This window comes from Vulpes lagopus, chromosome 4 (genome assembly GCF_018345385.1).
Source record: "Vulpes lagopus strain Blue_001 chromosome 4, ASM1834538v1, whole genome shotgun sequence".
Classification (NCBI taxonomy): Eukaryota; Metazoa; Chordata; class Mammalia; order Carnivora; family Canidae; genus Vulpes; species Vulpes lagopus.
In genome coordinates, this window is record NC_054827.1 from 10,553,551 (window position 1) to 10,569,882 (window position 16,332).

The window sequence follows — 16,332 nt, forward strand, 5'->3', positions numbered from 1 at the left end:
ATGTGTGGAAGAACATCACTTTAAAAAATAAAGAGATTTATGGCATATGCCAGTTATTCTTTGGAAAGAAGAATTATAATGTTATTATTGTCACCATTATTATTTACCATCATCAATGCTATAAGTATATATTATTGAGTCATAAATCATATAATCATGTTTTTTTCTGTCTTATTTAATTAAGTGGTCTGAGTAAAATAATATTGTCTTAGGTTTTGTTGTTATTAATTTACAGGCTGGCGATTGGATTTCATTCTTTCAACTTCTAGAGTCCTTGTAAGTAAATATGTAAACTTTTTTCTAAAATTGAGAGCTGCTAAAATGTCCTATTTATTTGTTTTCATATTTTTCCATAGAGCTTAATAATAACTCTAACAGGAATAGTTTTTCCTAAGTAATTCTTTATATTTGCTATGACATTCTTGTTGATTTCACAAATTTCGTATATATATATATATTCTCTGAACTTCAGTGTCAACAAAGTAACCCTCTAAAAGCTTTCTGACAAACTCTCAAAAATCTTTTAATGAATATTATAACTTGTGATGAATATTATTTTTATAAATTAAATACAAAATGAACTCAGGTTAGAAAACTGCAAATAGTGAGTAACACCTTTTCTTTTATCTGCATGCCAATTACCAGTAGTTCACTTAGTATTCTTTGAAGTTATACTGATCATAAGGAATTTCTTTGGTATTTATGTGGACAATGTATGCCCTTTTTGGAACACTATTATAAGTAATAGTAATTAATGTGCATATTAAAATAACTATTTAGAACCCAATTAGAACAATATTTTAAAAATAAGTATGTTATGTGCAGGTGAATCATTGGAGTGGTTGTTTATTTAATACAGCCCCAAATTAAAACTCAACACTTGAAATACTACACACACTGCTTAAGGTTTAATTGGATGGCCCTGTGTTAATATGATGTGGATATAATCCATTTGGTATTTGTGTTGTACAAATTATTGCTGTGCCTGTTTCTTAGTGCTTTTCACAAAGAGGTACTAGTAGACAAGATCTGTACTAGCAACTGCTCCCTAGAAAGGCTTCTGGGGTTGGGAAGAGAAGCAAATTATTAAAACCTCATGGCTTCCTGTCCTTTCCTTTGGCCATGTTCTGCTTCCCAGTAGTAATCCTGGAAGAAGGTAAAAATGGTGTCTTACATCCTAGACAAACTAGGAGTCTTCTAAGACACAGCTGTTTTTCTAAACCTTCTGGGGGAAGACTAAACTGAATATACTATTTGCATTTTGTTGGTTTCTGTTATTCTTAGCATTAGGCTACTGTTGTCTCCTCTACTCTAGATTGGCCTTATTCTTTATTTGTGTGCCAGGAGCAATTTGAATCTATATCTCATCGGCTATATTTACTACCTTCAATTCAGCTGGGAGAATGCTGGTGAGGTCAGCCTCTTCTGGAAGGTGTGGGTGGTTGTGGCAGGAGATCAGAAGGTCTTCATCATGGGGCGATCCTTGGTGGTAATAACATTTCGCTATTTCATACTCATGTGCTTTTTAATTTTCTAAAACAAATGTCCATGGGAATAACACAACTTTCCTCTATTTAGTACATTAATAAAGTGTGAATTCCTCTGGCAAAGTAGCCCATAATGAAGCATAAATGTGTAGGTGTTTGTACACATTAAGAAAAAGTGTTGAGTTTGGGTAATGTTAACATATTGCAATTGGACTAGACTTTCTCAGGTTCCTCAAAAACGCTAGAGCAGCCCTGTTGTGTAATAATCCACAATCACATCTATAGATGTATTTGGACAATAAAGAAACAGACAAAGTGGGTTGGAAATAAGGTCACATGCTCTCAGAACCATAGGGAGTAAGGATGAGTGGAAATTCAGCACCCTTTAAAACAAGTAGGTTCTTTATTTAGAAGGCGAGGAAAACTAAGAAACATACGATGTTATTATCTTGAATTAATTTTCTAGTCATTATAGGTGTACTATAACAGTTCTGATTGTGATAAATTTGTTTGGAAGCCATGTAGTTCAAACATTTATTTTTAGAAGTGTTTGTCACTTTAAACTAATTAAGCAATTTCCTGGTTTTAATGAATTTACTGCTTGGAAGCACTGACTGTAAATTTGTGAGATCAACTGAATAGAGCTGCCCCCTTAGAGGGTAGTGCTAACTATCCCTGTGAGCATTTCATGTTATGAGTTTGTGATTTTAGTGCCTGCCTTACTTCAGTCAGTGGGATGTATTGTTGAATGCTTTGCTTAAATATCAGTGCCCATGCTATCTTGAGTGAAATTCTCTCTTGTCAATCTTTAAAGATTTAAAACACAACCACAAAATAACCAAGCTGTTTTTCTCAGCCAATCTGCTCCTGCCTCCAAATTAGAGAGTCTCATTATAGATTATATTCAATAAATTGTCTTTCAGTCATCAGTCATGGTGGCTCCAAAGTGAATCATATGCAAAGATGCTCCAGGTGTGATGCCTTATAACCTTTCTTACCTGCTCCCAGATCGATATCCCTGATAGAACGCCATCATTATTTCTACCTTCTTTTCTAAATTGTCCCAAGAAGGCTGCTCTCCTACCTCATCAGACTCCTTGTAGGATTTCAACATGGTAAGCATGTTATACTAATACATCTGTAAAATGCTGTTTTCTCTTTCTGGAACACCATTTTCTACCTTCTGACTCTGTTCAAATCATACTTGTCCATCAAGCCTTCGGCAAACATCAGACTCTTATGAAACACATATAACCTGATGTCTCTCCTCAGTACTGATATATGCTTCCATTCTTTCTCTGAGTATGAAAACATTCATAAGGCATTATTTTTTATCGTTGACAGTTTGCCTTTCATTGGTTTGTTTATTCCTTGTTTTTTCATCCAATTATATTTTCAGCACTGTGAGAAAAATCTCTGGTGTCGCCTTTCACTCAGTAGGTGCTCAATAAATATTTATTCGCATTGGTATTTCAGTTATTTCTCTAACAATAGTTTTGGAAACTTCCATACTTAACAGTGTAAATTTCAAAAGATTGAGAGAAGGCCTGTGTATTCATTCTAAATATTCATAGTTTGTACATTCTGACTTGATATGTGTTTGTTTAAGATTATGTAGCCTTTTGATACTTTCATCCATCACAAAGGCTTCAGAAAAAGTTATACTTAATTTGGATCACGACAAAATGGCCTATATCAAAGTTTTTACTCACTCCTTCATTCATTAATTCTAAGAATATGGATATAAATCTGATCTACAATTTACATGCTCCTGGAGAAAACCTGTGTGATGTGGTGTACGGTGTTGTATACTCTATGATAACCATGTGAAATCATGTATTTTAAACCTCCAGGTAAGGAAGCTGTTATTGCTCTCTTAGGGATAATTATAGTAAGTGTCACTCAGATGTGGCATGTTTATTTGGTATCAAAGAGATATAGCAGTTTTTCAGATGAAGAAAGAATATCATAGGATATTATAGGTATTTATATATTTACTGATCACTTACTAAATGTCAGACACAGCTGCAAGCACTTTACATATGTTAAGCCCCTTAATCTCCATAGCTACTAACACTCTGGTCCACCAAAGAAGATTGTCATAGAGTAGTACCTTTCCCCAAGGCTACATAGCAAGATAGTAACAAAATTAAGATTCAAAATCAAGCAATTTTCTTCAAAAGCTCAAGCTCCTGATTATTTTTTTAGGATTATAACTCCGATGATTTTGTAGAGGATGGGTTATAGTGAGAGTGGCAAGAAGAGTAGGAAAGAAAGCTCTTGAAATTTCCTAAGTAAACAATGGTTAGGGCATACAATGAGATCTGATAGTAGCAATGGAAAAGAATAGCAAGTTCGAGAGAGGTTTTTGGAATGGGAGCAGGAGTGCTATTAGGATTTGGGGATTTAACTGACTGCATGTGGGAGAGAGAAAGAAATTGAGAATGTATATTCTAATTTTATCACTTAGAAGAATGTAGTTGTTATATCATTAATTGGATCAAAAATAAAGGAAAAGGGCTACATCTTAGGAACAAAATACTGGACCTATTGTAGACATGCTATCTTGAAGTTTTTATCACAGTAGAAATATCCAGGGGGTAACTGGGCAGATGTAGGTCGGAAACATGAAGGGGAGGGTCAGCTAGAGATAAATAGGTCTAGGAGTCATCAGAGGTGGTGGAGGAGCTCTGTGAGGAAATGAAGGTAGAGCACGCAGGAAGATGCATCGTGTAAGCATAGAAGAGAACCAGGAGGGGACCTCAATTAATGCTAGTCAAGCCAAAGAGGAAGGGACAAACAAAGTTGCTGAGGACATGAGGGAAGGCCGAGAGAACACAGGAAAGAATGAGGATTGGGGATGGATGGGAGAAGAAAATTTCTAGAGTTAAAGTAGTCAGTGGAGTCATTACAGGTTTATCGAAGACTGAAAGAAAGCACTGAGTTACAAAGTTTAGTGGGTCTTGGAGTAAAGTTCTGGGGTAAAAACCAAGAAAGGGGTAAGATTTAAGTCAGTAAAAGCTGAAGATGATCCTCTTCTCAAAAACTTTGTTTAGTGATAGCTTGTGTCAAATGAAGTGTTTTTTTTTTTTTTTATTGTTTTGTTGTTTGGGGGGTAAGTGAGCCTTGCATGTTTTGTGTACATGGAAAAAAGATGCCGTAGAGAGGAAAGACGACACATATTGGGGGAGAGGAGATAACAGAGAGTGTCAGAAGTTGGACAAGAGGGAAAGACGGAGATCAGTATAGAAACTAAGTCCTTGATTTCATCTGGAGAGGAACAGACATGATGTGATTCCCTGCTTGGAAATGGATCTGAGGCAGAATAGAGTCCCTGCAGGTCAGTTTCGTGGTGGAGGGCATCCCTCTAAGGGTTTTCATTTTCTTGGACAGGATCAAGTTCCTCTGCAAAGAATCATAGGAGTGAGGTTGAAGCCTGAAGTTAGCAAACATGCCACGATAGAGCAAACGGGTTGTTGGATAAAGATGGGAAAAGGCAGCAGCAACAACAAAAATACGCAAAGAACAGAAATGTTGCCAGACAGCAGCAAAGGCTCTACTGACATTGGAAAGCCTGCACCGGTCCCAGAATCACTTTCCCTGATTATATAATTTGCTTTGGCATTTGTTACAATCTTTTAGGAAAGCAGTAGAGCTGTGTCTGCCTTCCCTTAAGTAGCAGGGGTTTATTGTAAATAAAGAAATGTGGGATTTCAATTCCTTCACAGACTTCATGAAGTCCAAAAGAAGACCAAAAGTCACGCAGAATGATCCAGGATACCACAAATCTCAAAGCACTATTTTGACAACTCCTATCACCAAGCACCAGTCATTGGCATCCGAATCTGTTCTGGTTAGGCTTTTTTTTTCCCCCCTCAGCTACAGACCTATGAAAATGAATACATTTCCCTATTGAGTTATACTGTATCATAACAGCTCTGTGTGTTGGGGTCCCCAAGACTACCCCCAAGTACAGTGTTTCACTGGGACTCACAAGATTCAGACTGCAGTTGCAGACACAGCCATGATTTATTAGAGCAAAAGGATATGAAGCAACATTCACACAGGAAAAGGTGCAGGCGGTGAAGTCTGAAGAAAACCAGGCACAAGCTTCCCAGGGGTCATCTTCCAGTAAAGTCATGGAGGACACAGTTGATTCTCCCAATAAAACAACAACAGTTTGCAACAATACATGTGAAATCTTATCTGCCAAGGAAACGCATTGACCTACTTCTGCAGATTTTACTGGAGGATGCTCAAGTAGGCCCCCATTGCCTGATGTGTACCAAGACTCCAAACCCCCCAAAGGAAGGCACGTGCTCAGCATAAACTATATTTTCTACATAGTGAGCCACTCTTTTTTTATTTATTTAAATTCAGTTTGCCAAAATATAGTATAATACCCAGCGCTCATCCCATCTCGTGCCCTCCTTAACGCCTGTCACCCAGTTACCCATCCCCACCTCCCTCCCCTTCAAAAAACCTTTGTTTGTTTTCCAGACTTAGGAGTCTCTCATAGTTTGTCTTCCTCTCTAATTTTTCCCTACTCAGTTTCCCTCATTTTCCCTTATGGTCCCTTTAACTATTTCTTATATTACACATGGAATATAAGTGAGACCACATGATAATTGGCTTTCTCCAATTGACTTATTTCACTCAGCTTAATACCCTTAGTTATATCCATGTCGAAGTCAGTGGTAGGTGACCATCTTTCTGATGGCTGAGTAATATTCCATGGTATATATAGACCACATCTCCCTTATCCATTCATCTGCTGAAGGACATCGTGTAGTGAGCCACTCTTACGAGTTTGGGTAGTGAGACCCATTTCACAATCCAGGTATCCAGATGCCAGCCAAGGGCTGAACTTGTAAGCAGGCCTTGCAAAGGATAACAGTCAGACCTACTAGCTTAACACTTCTATACACTCTGCTTCTGCTTTCCCTCCTACATCTGTCTTCTCTTTCCCTTCTCCTCATGATTGCCACTTATTTAAATATCCTACCCATTCCTCACTTCTTCTGACCCCTGTCTCTCTTTTCTACCTTCTCTACTCTCAGCTGCCCATCATCTAGAAGTCCTCCTATTGAAACCACTTGAAGAGAGAGCCTACTCAGTCACCTAGTCCCTCTGGATCCTGTGAGGCAGAGCTCTAATTGCTGGCCCCCTAAAGGCCTCTGGCAAGCCTGGGAATTTGGCATGCTTGGCCCAATCCATTGTGAGTAGAAAGGTAGAACCGAGTGTTAAATTTTGCTTAAAATGTTCATTGAGCATGTGAAGCTCTCAGGTAATAACAGAGTCCTTCCCAAAGCAGCACTATCTTGTATTGAAGGACCAGTAAGAGAGAGAGAGAGAGAGATGGGAGAGAGAGAGAGAGATAAGACAGAGAGAGAGAGGAGAGAGGGAGAGAGGAGAGAGAGAGAATATGAGATGAGAGTTAGTTTACTCAGGATTGGAGAATGATTAGGATGTGACAAAATGACACAGAATTATTCAAAGTTATTAATCCCAGAGCACAGACTTGAGAACAGAAGTGTCATATTCACCATGCTAATTTGTCTTTCTAAAAATCATCTTTGAGCACATGCTTTGCTAATGTTTAGTTACTTACTAAATAGAAGCCAAATCTGTTACCCTTTCTCTGTCCCTCTCTGCATCGTTATCAACCTAACTTCTGGTCTTTTCTGATACGACGCTACCCAAGAACCAAATAGAATCATTCCTTATTCTCCAGAAAATGTGTTGCAGTTCCTGATTTGATGCAATTCTCTCTGACTGGAATGCCATTTGCTGGAATCATTATTCATCTCCCATGGTCTAGTTCACATGGTACCTCTTCCAAGGAGCCCTCCATCATTCCAAAGACCAGAGTTATCTTTCCTTACCTCAGTGGAAAAATGTATGATGAAACAGGAATAAGAATATATTCCTCTGTATATTCTTATCTCCTTAGACTCAACAGAAAGCTCTTTTTATGTGCAAATAAAGCTTTGCAGCTCTGTTAGCAACTAACATTATTTTGCATAGACAGTGAGTGTGTGTGAATGAGCAAGTGAGTAAATGACTGTCCACCTACCATGAACCAGTGTTATTAGGCCATTATACCTTTCCTTTAATTGTACTGACTCCTTTGGACCAATTATACCATCTTTTCTTTAATCACTTGATATTTGATACCAAATAATTTTTGCAAGTTAAACAATAATAAGGAAAACATTTACAATGAAAACATTAGCTCCTACCCTCATCCCCACAGCACCTGCTATGTATTCAAGTTTCATTGTCATCCCAGGTGTTTTTGACAGCAGCTCCTTGCTTTTATAGGTATCATCAAATGTGTTATTCTTCATCCAGTTCTGTCATTTGAATGAAGGTCGTATTAACAGAGGGTTAAGAAATACCCAGCACAGAGCTCTGGAGATCCTGGCAAACATTCCCACTTCTGCTCGATTTGCAAATCTTTCTGCCCTGTAGGTTTTGTTTTAGTAGATGGTCATATTTCAGAAGTGAAATATGAAACAAAAATGGAGGCATTTGACTGTAAAAGCCCAATTGCATTGTGCTTTACTCTCAAGGAGTGACATGTGCAAATTAAAAAGCCCTATAGAATGGAACTTATTGATTATACTACTAAAATATTTGTATGCCATCATATTTAGAAAACCTTTCAACATCATCCCCATAGAGGTGATATGGTCTTGCCCGACTTAATTACTTTAATGATTGGTCTGTATGTGTGTGTGTGCAGAAGGCAAAGGCGAGGAGAATTATCCAGATGTCAAAGTAGTGACAACAATGAAGGATGGCATGCGCTGAGAGATCTTTATGCTATAGTTTTCCATTTCCTCTTCTAATATAGAATAGAATTTTAGAATAATAGGGAAAATTTAAAATTTTTTTGAAAAACGTACAGTTCTTCCAAGAAAATGAAATCTGTTGCCTATTTCTAGAAGATGTCATTAGGACAACGAATACTTTTTCATTTCTGTGGCGCTCTTATTAATACCTGATGCAGTGGATGCTCAACTAGTGGTGATGTCCTGATTATATATCTATTTCTCATCTCAGCTGAACTAAGTGGAAAGATGGTAAAATAAATATATAGTCTGCTTCAGTTAATCTTCTTCTCCTCTAGAATTTAGACATTGAATTGAATATCACAAGTGAAAATCATTTAAGAGTTTCTTCTTCCTTGAAGATCAAAGCAAAACTTATAAATCCAAGGATTTGAGAGCTTAAAGTTATTTGAGATTGTCCATCCATTGGTTCTCACCCCTACCCCTATTAGACTGATATCTCCCTTTTATACCAAATCGTTTATTATAGAAACTCTATGAAATGAAATTCATAGAAAATATAACTTGTGTGTAGTCATTTCAAAAAACAGTATAATCCAGTTACATAAAGGAGAAGTGGAAGTAATTTGTAATAGATTAATTGTGTCATTCTGCAAATATTCATTCACATGCCACTACAAGAGAAAACATTATGAACTCGTTTCATCTTCCGCCTATGCATAGGAGCACAGCTATGATGCACAGCTGTAAATGAAATCTTATATAAGTGTATTGACAACTCAAATATCGTGAGCAACATACCATAGGTGCTCTGATTTTTATAAAATGTTGAATAGCTTTAGTAAAATTTCAAACAAAATACCATCTTCTATTATATGTTTGTTGCACTCCTGGACATTGTTATGCATATTTAAGCTTTATCAAAATAATTTTGTGTTCATAATTAAATGGAATTAGGTTATGGGCTTGGACACTTACAAACACTATTTCCCCCATTGCAAATCCACCCTGGAATTGTCCTACACATTGTGAGACTTTTTCCTCCATCTCCAGTGCTGTGTGCAGTGCCAGGTCTGTAGCGTTCGCTGGCTTTCACCTGCTAGAGGATTATAGTACACCCAAGCATTGTTACACCAAGAACTGCATATCCACAAATTTTCAAAAGCCCTCAGGGACATTACTGCTTCTGTTGAGAACTTCTAATTCAACACCTTCACTTTATGGATGACAAGGCTGAAGCCTGGAGAATTGAAGTAACTTATTTCAAGCCACACAGCTAAAATAGAATATGGTGCCCGAACAGAGTTATAAACTCAGTTTTGAACTCTACTGAATCTGATCTTATGCCAGTACAGAAGCTCTGACATAGGCAGTATCGGGCGGAGCAGTGCCCCTGGGAACAATGGCTGTAGCCTAGCCAAGGATACTATGTGCATACGTTAGAGTATCCCAGACAGACATCCCAGAGGATCAGTTTATTTCCTGAATGCATATAAACCAAATCTACACCCTCCATTCCCACTAATCCCATCCATCAACTTGTTGTCTGCTAATACGCTCTTCTCTCCCACTCTTGGAAATAGATGTCTTCGAAGCCTTTCCAAGTGCTTTAACTAAATTCCCCCTTCTATCTGACAAACATATCATTTCCTCTCTATATGGCTTCCAAGCCTTTTCTTCATTACTTTTTCCACAAATATTTCCCATTGTTCATGGTGCTTACAGAATTTCGTGTTTACCTCCCACGTGATTGCACTTCTCTACATGTACTGCTTTTAACTATATGTCTGTAAAGATTTTATTTTTACTGATTTTACCTATCTTGCTAATTGAAAAATCCTGAGGGAGAAACTACTAATTCCAAGCATCTAATGCCATGATAAATACCCTGTGGCCACTCCACGAAGAGTTGAGTGACTCATGTCAAACTAAGGACTGGAATAGCCATAATTCTAATGACAGCTTAATGCAAGCTATAAAGGATGATCAGATTATATAAAGTAAACATTTCCAGATTCTTCAAATATTAGTGATAAATACGAGCTCTTCTTTGGAATACATTTCATGACATTTGATTATTGAAGTTCCTGGACGAGTGACTATTTTGTCCTAGTTGCTATGGGCCATCTCCAGGGAGAATTCTGTAGCACTCTTCACAGTGGAAACTGATAAGTAGAAGGGTCATCCAATTAGTTCCTATGGCTTCAGGCAGAACTATACTTAAACTGTCATCAATTCTTAACAATCTTCAGAGAAAGAGATCCTACAATACCTAACAGTAACCAGACCCTTATGTCAAGAATCCATCCTCCCTCTATCCCTCTCAAAAACACAGTCTCATTTAAAATTATTTATTTTTCTTTCAACATTACTGGAGAGGAGCAATCTTGAGTGAAGTTTATTAGTATGAAACAACTAATAATCTTGAGATGTTAAACCACTCCTGTTTTTTCACTTTCGTTGTATGAAAAAGAAAAGAGCGGTGACTTTTCTTTTAATAATTATACTCCCACCTCTACCTATTAAACTGACTGTGCATTATTATGTTGTTGTTTTATCGTTGTTGCTGTTGTTGTTGTTTTCAATCTGTGCCAGCTACCTCCTCTTTTACCTATTGCTATTTAGTCAGCAAACATTTAGTGACTACCCCTTGTAAAATAACCTCAGTGCTAAGCTCTGGCAAGTTATAAATACTAAATACACTCGTACCCTCAAGGACCAGGTTTAGACGTAAATGACAAACATGCTTAAGAATGTATTATCACACTAAACCAAAAATACTCAATAATATTTATCAAAAACAATAATTAATATAAACATGGAACAGCCCATTAAATATCAGTATCTACCAATCAACATCAGTCTACCCCTGTCAATTTATCCATCCATTCATCCGACCAACAAATATCTATTCCAAATTTTGCACCAGGCTGACACACTGGGATCACAATAGTGAGCAAAATATTTACAACCACTCTACTGCCAGAATATGCATTTTAATGAATTACATAACACAGACACACACACCATACTGAACAGTGCCATGGAGTGATCAAGAATAGCTGACCTAGTTTGGAAATCAGGGTAGGAAGGAATAGAAAGATAAGTTTCAAGTGACCATATCATATGTAAACTTAGTACGAGTTAATTAGGGAAAAGTGGGAGGACAGGAATAATCCAGATGAGGAAGCAACATGTGCAAAGTCCAGGGAAAACAAAGAGAATGAACAGTTCGAGGACCAGAAGACCAATTTTCTGGCATGTGGAAAGCAATAGGAAAGGGGTTCTCTCTGATGTTGAAAAGGGAGTTAGGGCTAGATCATTTAGAGCCCAATGGGCCATATTAAAAATATGATTATACCAAAAATTATTTGGGTTTATGTATTAAAATATATGTGCATCGGGATCCCTGGGTGGCGCAGCGGTTTGGCGCCTGCCTTTGGCCCAGGGCGCGATCCTGGAGACCCGGGATCGAATCCCACGTCGGGCTCCCGGTGCATGGAGCCTGCTCCTCCCTCTGCCTGTGTCTCTGCCTCTCTCTCTCTCTCTCTCTCTGTGACTATAAATAAATTAAAAAAAAAAAAGTGGTAAAATATATGTGCATCCGCATTGTGGAGAATTGAAAAAAGCCAGAATGAATTCATATAGACCACATAAAAAGATATTAAGCATAGAATATTATGAATATAATTATGATTTGGGATTATCAAAGGCAGTGGAGGGGGGGCAGATTTCAGAGGCATTTAGTGATAAAATTAACAGTTATTTTGATGGATTGGATTTGGGAGGTGTAGATTCACACCTTTTCCTGCATAGAAGTACGATAAGTTAAATGCACTGACGTTGGTATCATGGAGAATCAATGTTAGTAAGAAAATCAACAAGACCACTTTTGAATGTGCTAGGTTTGAGATTTGTTTTTAATATAAAAGTGGAGATGTCAAATAGGCAAGTATACACATGGATCTGGAACTCAGAGGGAAATCCATGCATGTGACTTAAGTTTGAAGTCATCTGGGTATGGATGGCAATTTAAGCCATGGGTAGATATATAGTGGCCCCAAAAAATACATTTTAGAAGAAACTGAAATTTCAGATAAGAAAGGAATCAGAGAGAGAGAGAGAGAGAGAGACCTCAACACGGTTGAAATCCTGAGACTCTAAATGTGATGATAAGTGTGTAGTCTGGCTGGCTCAATTGTTAGGAGACTCTTAATCTTGGAGTCATAAATTTGAGCCCCACAATGAGGGTAGAATTTCCTTTTAAAAATGTGATGAAGAGTGAAAAGCAACTGATGATTTTAGAAATAGGAGGCTTTTTGGATCACTTTGTAGCAGCCATTACAGTACAGTGATGAAGGCAGAGGCCAGATTGGAACAGTAAGGGGAAGGTGAGAAAATGCAGCTAATAAGCATAAACAACTTTCTAGAAAAGCATTTTCATAAATAAGGTGAGGAAACATGGAATCTTAGCTTTAGGGTTAGAAGGAGGGGAGATCCCTGGGTGGCTCAGCGGTTTAGCGCCTGCCTTTGGTCCAGGGCGTGATCCTGGATTCCCGGGATCAAGTCCCACGTCAGGCTCCCTACATGGAGCCTGCTTCTCCCTCTGCCTGTGTCTCTGCCTCTCTCTCTCTCTCTCTCTCTCTCTCTCTCTCTCTCTTTCTCTCTCTCTCTCTGTCTGCCTATCATGAATAAATAAATAAAATCTTTTAAAAAGGGTGGCGGCATGGTCTGGGGAGAGAGGAGTATTTTTATAATGTTGATAATAAGAAAATCCCTATATAAAAAAGGATGAAGGTACAGGTGATAGAGCTGGCAATGAATAGTAGTAGGTGAGGTGGGATGTATTCAGAGTTCGGTTGAACTTAACCTGAAGGATGCATACCTGAACATCTGCTGAGAGTGGTGAGAAAAGGAGGTGATGTAATTATAGCTTTGGAGAAAGTCAACAATATCTGAAATAGGAATTAAACAGAAAAATGTAGCAGGGTTCTTAAGCAGCAAAGAGAGTATGGCTATGTCTGGTTATCCTGGCTTCATTTTAATACCAATCCAGGTAGATTTGGTAATCCTGAACCATTAGTAAGTTATTCATAATTCACATTTATTTGAGTTTCTACAACTGAACTCAGATGCCTAGATGCAAGCATGGAGAAAAGGGGTATTGGGTTCATCCGAGTTTGAGAAATTGCCATATAGTGATAAAAGGAGCAAGACAGGTTAGGTCCTTGGCAAAAGACTTACTGTTAGGTAATGGAATGTAACCTGGATAGAGGGAACAACAAAGTCAGGAAGGCAACTGACACAGAGAGTAAAGGAATGGTTTTGGGTATTAGAGTTTTGACACAGTTGAAGAGTGGTCACAATGGGAGTAGTTGAATAATTAAACCATAAAGTCTAGGAAATTGTGATCTTAAAACAGGATACCTGACTTACTGAGTTTACTGATGGAGAAACTTCAATGAAGACAAGACTGTTACTATATCCATGTAAGAGGGTAATAGAGTAGAGGTTAAAAAAATGCACTGAATATGTACACCTACCTCAGTTTACTCATGACTTGTGATAAGATTGAGAACAAGGATCATATCCTGCAGTTTAGGCATGGCACACGGGATAAATTAAATAATGCATATGTATTGAATCAATTTAACTTTCTGATTTTGTGTTATCAATTATTATGGCATTATTATTTTAGTTTAAATAATCTTCCTGGTTATTGAAAAACTTGAACACTGCTCAGAATATAGATGTTTGCTCTTTTCTGCATTATACAAATTGGAGAGAAGTCAATTATGACTTTTAACTCCTCTTTTACCTGAGGAAGTAATTTCTTTAGCTTCGTATGTATTCAGAATAACAATATCAATAAAATGACAACAAAAAGCTAAAACTTCTTTCTTTAGTTATATATTCATAATAGGTAAAGTAAGCAAAAACCTGTTTTGTAGAAGAAAAGTGGTTTCTACATATGACTGACAATGATTGCAGTTAGACATATGTACCATTATTGAGAAACTTTTATATCTATTCAATGATAAACTGAGCACGAGAATGACTATTATATTTTTAAACATCTACCAAAATTGCCATTATTCTATTATTGAGAGAGAGAAAAGTCCTAATAAAGTCCCAGCAAATAAGTGCTTGTGTTGCAGCCTGTAACTCCCAATTCCACACAAAAAAATACACAAAATAAAATTAATGTGTAACACGGATCTACTGTGACCATGACTAAAATAGCCACTGCCCCAGTAGCATTTTAGATAGATTAATAAATCCTTTCCTTGATATTTCTGAATGAGAAATATTTACCATGTAAATATTTATTAAATAGTGAAAATTCTAAATATGGCTTATTTAATTTTCACAGTCATTGTTACACCTAGAGGCTAGCTCTTTTAAGATTATCCACATTTTGGGGATCCCTGGTTGGCTCAGTGGTTTAGTGCCTGCCTTCCGCCCAGGGCATGGTCCTGGAGTCCTGGGATCGAGTCCCGCATTGGGCTCCTGCCTGGAGCCTGCTTCTCTCCCTATGCCTATGTCTCTCTCTCTCCCTCTCTCTCTCAGGAATAAATAAATAAAATCTTAAAAAAAAGATCATCCACATTTTGACTGGGATTCTTTAAAAAATGTGTAATGATAATTATATTGAGATCTGTAAAACTCAGAGGGCACATATCAAGGGAGTCAAAGTAAAAAGCTTTGATGTTTCTGTCTGGTGATTGTGTTTCCCTCGTAGCCCATAGGACGCTGGTTCATGTTTTTCATAAATCTAATTTCAGATGAATAAGGTATACTAAAGATTGTTGTTGATCATTGAAATGAGGTTAATTGCTTGGTTTGAGCTGCGATTGTCAATGCGAATTTCCTCAATTTTATGCCAAAACACTAATGCTTATCTATTATTTGCTTACATAGTGGTAATAGTCACCTTTGTGTATCTCCAGTGCTAATCATATGCTCTCTGCAAAGTAATAACTCATGAAGATTAGAAGACAGAAAAGAATGGCTCTACAGCTGTAGAGCATTTGTACCAATTTCCAACTCAGAATTTGATGGTTATTTTAAAAATTCACTTGATTTTGGCAGAATAGGACACATCTGAGATAGATTTATGAATCAGTGTTAAAGTACTGCCCTTGCTTCATGTGAATGTGAAAGCGATATTCTGTGATCATAAACAGAGAGGTTTTTTCTTTCTTTGCAGTCAACTAATACAGAATTTAATCATGAGACAAAGAACCCTGAACAGACTGAAGGTAAATAAAAATAATCTGTTCTTACAGCTTTTCTGATTATGCCTTTCAAAGTTTATGTGGAAATTTAATAGGCCTCTTTTTCTGTTATTTTTATGTTATAAATATGAAAACCAGAAGTACAGGGTGAATAATCCATGTTACAGCTTATTTCTTTCAAGATAATTAGCTGCAGTTACCAGTCCAATGTTTGTGTGCATGGATAGAAGTTCTCTCTCTCCACAGTCTTGCTTTCGACGATTTCAGCAAAGCACAGCCAACCTGCTTCTGAGGTAGCATCAGAAAGTCTGGGATCCCGTAATATTTTGTCACAAGGCCTGTGTCATTTCCTTCATCTGATCACATGGGCATTTTATCACCTCACATCATCACGAGAAGAAGGGTGAGAATACAGGACAATAAAGTGTTGTGAGAGCCTGTGATAGAGACCACAATCACATAACTTTCATCACAACATATTGTTATAATCGTTCTATTTCATTATGGGTTATTGTTAATCTCTTACTGTGCCTAATGTATAAATTAAACTTGATCATAGATAGGGATGGTTGCATAGGAAAAAAAAAATCCATCATAGGGATGGATGAATACATAGGGTCTGATGCTTTCAGGCATCCCCTGGAGGTCTTGAAATCTATTTCCCTGGGCAAAGGTGGGGGGCGGTGACTCTGTGCGTCTGTGTGTGTGTGTGTGTGTGTGTGTGTGTGTGTAATTACTACTTTCTCTTCAAATGTCGCAGTCCATATATATAATTTTAGTTGTCATATATATAACACATAATAGAAGAAG

The 16,332-nt window shown here is 37.4% G+C and overlaps 1 long non-coding RNA gene across 1 annotated transcript in view; it reads left to right on the forward strand.

Moving 5' to 3' along the window:
• Positions 1–230: 230 nt before the first annotated feature.
• The window catches only part of LOC121489009, a 521,107-nt gene continuing 505,005 nt past the window's right edge, over positions 231–16,332 (forward strand). Inside the window, exon 1 of the long non-coding RNA XR_005987234.1 lies at positions 231–276. This is a non-coding gene — a long non-coding RNA (uncharacterized LOC121489009). The remainder of the gene's footprint in view (positions 277–16,332) is intronic.